At 36.8% G+C, this 5,036-nt stretch overlaps 1 non-coding gene across 1 annotated transcript; it reads right to left on the reverse strand.

The window, feature by feature from the left end:
- Positions 1–2,684: 2,684 nt before the first annotated feature.
- LOC131813370 (U6 spliceosomal RNA) lies at positions 2,685–2,793 on the reverse strand. Its single transcript, XR_009346779.1, has one exon. It is a non-coding gene; the product is annotated as a U6 spliceosomal RNA (small nuclear RNA).
- Between the last annotated feature and the right edge of the window lie 2,243 nt (positions 2,794–5,036).

Raw genomic sequence — 5,036 nt, forward strand, 5'->3', positions numbered from 1 at the left:
TGTCTGTCTCTCTGCCTATTTGTGATCTCTCTCTCTGTCAAATAAATAAATTAAATCTTAAAAAAAAACTCTTCAAAGTGTAGCGATAGAGGGCACATATTATCAATATTATCAAAGCCATCTATGAAAAACCCACTGCAAATATCATTCTCAATGGAGAAAAACTGAATACTTATCCGCTGAGGTCAGGAACACGGCAGGGATGTCCCTTATCACCACTGCTATTCAACATTGTACTCGAAGTCCTAGCCTCAGCAATCAGACAACAAAAAGAAATTAAAGCCATCCAAATTTTGCCAAATTGGCAGAAGAGAAGTCAAACTATCCCTGTTTGCAGATGATATGATACTGTATGTGGAAAACTTAAAGGACTCCACTCCAAATCTGCTATAACTTGTATAGAAATTCTGTAAAGTGTCAGGATATAAATCAATGAACAGAAATTGGTTGCATTTTTTTATACCAACAAGACTGAAGAAATAGAAATTAAGGAGTGAATCCCATTTACAACTGCACGCAAAACCCTAAGATACCTAGGAATAAACCTAACAAAGAATCTATACTCAGAAAACTCTAAAGTACTCATGAAAGAAATTGAAGAAGACACAAAGAAATGGAAAAATGTTCCATGCTCCTGTATTGGAAGAACAAATATTGTGAAAATGTCTATGCTACCTAAAGCAATCTACACATTTAATGCAATCCCTATCAAAATCCCATCCATTGCTTTCAAAGAAATGGGACAAATCATCCTAAAATATATATGGAACTAGAAAATACCTCGAATAGCCAGAGGAATATTGAAAAAGTAAGCCAAAGTTGTTGGCATCACAATTCCAGACCTCAAGCTCTATTACAAAGTTGTCATCATCAAGATAGTAGGGAACTGTCCCCAAAACAGACATAGATCAATGGAGCAGAATAGAGAGCCCAGAAATACACCCTCAACTCTATGGTCAACTAATCTTCAACAAAGCAGGAAGGAATGTCCTATGGAAAAAAGACAGCCTCTTCAACAAATGGTGTTGGGGAAATTGAACAGCCACATGCAGAAAAATGAAATTGGACCATTTCCTTACACCACACATGAAAATACACTGGAAATGGATGAAGAAGCATAATGTGAGAAAGGAATCCATCAAAATCCTTGAGGAGAGAACAGGTAGCAACCTCTTTGACCTCAGCAGCAGCAACTTCTTCCTAGGAACATCGCCAAAGGCAAGAGAAGCAAGGACAAGAATGAACTACTGGGATTTCATCAGATCAAAAAGCTTTTGCACAGCAAAGGAAACAGTTAACAAAGCCAAAAGATGACTGTCAGAAGTTATCTGGGAGAAGATATTTGCAAATGACATACGAGATAAAGGGCCAGTATCTATCCAAAATCTATAAAGAGCTTATCAAACTCAACACCCTAAGAACAAATAATCGAATGAAAAAATGGGCAGAGGACATGAACAGACATTTCTGCAAAGAATACATCCAAATGGCCAACAGACACATGAAAAAATGCTCCACATCACTCGGCATCAGGGAAATACAAATCAAAACCGGAATGAGATACCACCTCACACCTTTCAGAATGGCTAAAACGAACAAGTCAGTCAATGACAGATGCTGGCGAGGATGTGGAGAAAGGGCAACCCTCCTACACTGTACGTGGGAATGCAAGCTGGTGCAACCACTCTGGAAAACAGCATGGAGGTGCCTCAAAAAGCTGAAAATAGAACTACCCTATGACCCAGTGATTGTAGTACTGGGTATATACCCTAAAGATACAAACGTGGCATTCTGAAGGGGCACATGCACCCAAATGTTTATAGCAGCAATGTCCACAATAGTTAAACTATGGAAAGAACCTAAATGTCCTTCAACAGATCAATCAATAAATAAGATGTGGTATATATGTACAATGGGATACTGTGCAGCCATCAAAAGAAATGAAATCCTGCTATTTGTGATGACATGGATGGAACTAGAGGGTATTATGCTTGGCGAAATAAATCAATTTGAGAAAGACAACTATCATATGATCTCCCTGATATGATGAAGTGGAGATGCAACATAGGCGGTTTCGGGCGTACGAAAAGAAAAATACAAGAAGATGGGATTGGGAGGGAGACAAACCATAAAAGACTGAATCTCACAAAACAGAATGAGGGTTGCTGGGGGGAGGTGTGTTGGGAGAGGATGGTGGGGGTATGGACATTGGGGAGGGCAGGTGCTATGGTGAGTGATGGTGAGTGCGGTGAAATGTGTAAACCTGGTGATTCACAGACCTGTACCCCTAGGGATAAAAACACATTATATGTTTATAAAAAAAATTTAAAAAATAATTTAAAAAATCCATTAAAGAAAAAACACATATTGCAAGCCCAGAGCTAATCTCATATTCAATCAAAAAAGTTTGAAAGTTTTCCCCTTAAAGATCAGAAAAAAGACAAGTGTGTCCACTTTCACTACTCTCATTTGACATAGTACTGGATGTCCTAGCCAGAGAAACAAGGAACACAAAGAAATAAAAGACTCCAAAAAAAAAAAAAAGGAAGAAGTAAAATTTTCTTTTTTTGGATAACATGAACTTACATGTAAAAAAATCCTAAAAACTTCACAAAAAATTTTGAATAAACAAATTTAATAAAGCTGCCAAATACAAGATCAATATATAAAAGACAGGAATTTTGTTTTGTTTCGTTTTTTTAAAATAGTTTTTCATGTCATCCTTGCTCAGTGATCAGGCTAATCTTCTCTGCATCATTCCAATTTTAGTATATGTGCTGCCAAAGTAAGCACAAGACAGGAGCATTTTAACACTCTAATGATGAACTATCTGAAAAAATAAAGAGAACAATCTAATTCACAATAGCATCAAAAATAATAAAATACTTAGGAATAGATTTTACTAAGAAGATGAAAGATCTGTACCCCATAAATTATGACATTGATAAAGAATTTGAAGGAGACATAAATGGAAAGATAGCTCATATTTATGAATGGTAAGAATTAACATTGTTAAAATGTCCATACTACCGAAAACCATCTTTAAATTCAATTCCTATCAAAAATCCAATGTTAGGGGCGCCTGGGTGGCTCAGTGGGTTAAGCCGCTGCCTTTGGCTCAGGTCATGATCCCAGGGTCCTGGGATCGAGCCCTGCATCAGGCTCTCAGCTCAGCACGAAGCTGCTACCTCTTCTCTCTCTGCCTGCCTCTCTGCCTGCTTGTCATCTCTCTCTCTGTCAAATAAATAAATAAATAATCTTTTTAAAAAATCCAATATTTTTTTTTACAGAAGTAAGTAAAGAATCCTAAAATTTATATGAGACCATAAAAGACAACAAATAATTAAAGCAGTTCTGAGAAAGAATGAAGAAGCCAAATTACACTTCTTGATTTGAAACTATACTACAAAGCCCTCATGCTCAAAACAATAAAGTATACTGGCATAAAAACAGACCAGTAAACAAGTAGAACAGAATTGAGAGTCCAGAAATCAATTCTTTCATACAGTCCCCTAATATTTGACAGGGGCCAACATATATAATGGGTAAAGATAGTCTGTTCAATAAATGATATTTAAAACTGAATAGTCACATAAACCAGCATGAAACGGGAACCTTATATCACTCATAAATCTTAACTTGAAATAGATTAAAGACTTAAATGTGATGCATGAAACTAAATTTCCTAAAGGAAAACATAGGAAAAATTCTCCTTGACATTGGTCTTGCCAATAGTTTTTTGGATACCAGGCCAAAAACACAAGCAAAAGAAGCAAAAATAAATACATGGTATTACATCAAACTAAAGTTTCTGCATTGCCAAAAAAACCCAAAAGGGAATGAAAACACAATCCAAAGAATGGAAGAAAATACTTACAAATCTTATATCTGAAAAGAGGTTAAAAACCAACAGATACAAATAGAAAAAAATATATAATTAAAAAATAGCAAAAGGATATCAAAGGCTTTTTTTTTAAATTTTTTATTTTTTATAAACATATATTTTTTATAAACATATATTTTTATCCCCAGGTCTGTGAATCACCAGGTTTACACACTTCACAGCACTCACCAAATCACATACCCTCCCCAATGTCCATAATCCCACCCCCTTCTCCCCAACCCCCTCCCCCCGGCAACCCTCAGTTTGTTTTGTGAGATTAAGAGTCACTTATGGTTTGTCTCCCTCCCAATCCCATCTTGTTTCATTTATTCTTCTACCCATTTAAGCCTCCATGTTGCATCACCACTTCCTCATATCAGGGAGATCATATGATAGTTGTCTTTCTCTGCTTGACTTATTTCGCTAAGCATGATACGCTCTAGTTCCATCCACGTTGTTGCAAATGGCAAGATTTCATTTCTTTTGATGGCTGCATAGTATTCCATTGTGTATATATACCACATCTTCTTGATCCATTCATCTGTTGATGGACATCTAGGTTCTTTCCATAGTTTGGCTATTGTGGACATTGCTGCTATAAACATTCGGGTGCATGTGTCCCTTTGGATCACTACATTTGTATCTTTAGGGTAAATACCCAATAGTGCAATTGCTGGGTCATAGGGCAGTTCTATTTTCAACATTTTGAGGAACCTCCATGCTGTTTTCCAGAGTGGCTGCACCAGCTTGCATTCCCACCAACAGTGTAGGAGGGTTCCCCTTTCTCCGCATCCTCGCCAGCATCTGTCATTTCCTGACTTGTTGATTTTAGCCATTCTGACTGGTGTGAGGTGATATCTCATTGTGGTTTTGATTTGTATTTCCTTGATGCCGAGTGATATGGAGCACTTTTTCATGTGTCTGTTCGCCATCTGAATGTCTTCTTTGCAGAAATGTCTGTTCATGTCTTCTGCCCATTTCTTGATTGGATTATTTGTTCTTTGGGTGTTGAGTTTGCTAAGTTCTTTATAGATTCTGGACACTAGTGCTTTATCTGATATGTCGTTTGCAAATATCTTCTCCCATTCTGTCAGTTGTTTTTTGATTTTGTTAACTGTTTCCTTTGCTGTGCAAAAGCTTTTGATCTTGATGA

Source organism: Mustela lutreola, chromosome 12 (assembly GCF_030435805.1).
Source record: "Mustela lutreola isolate mMusLut2 chromosome 12, mMusLut2.pri, whole genome shotgun sequence".
Classification (NCBI taxonomy): domain Eukaryota; kingdom Metazoa; phylum Chordata; class Mammalia; order Carnivora; family Mustelidae; genus Mustela; species Mustela lutreola.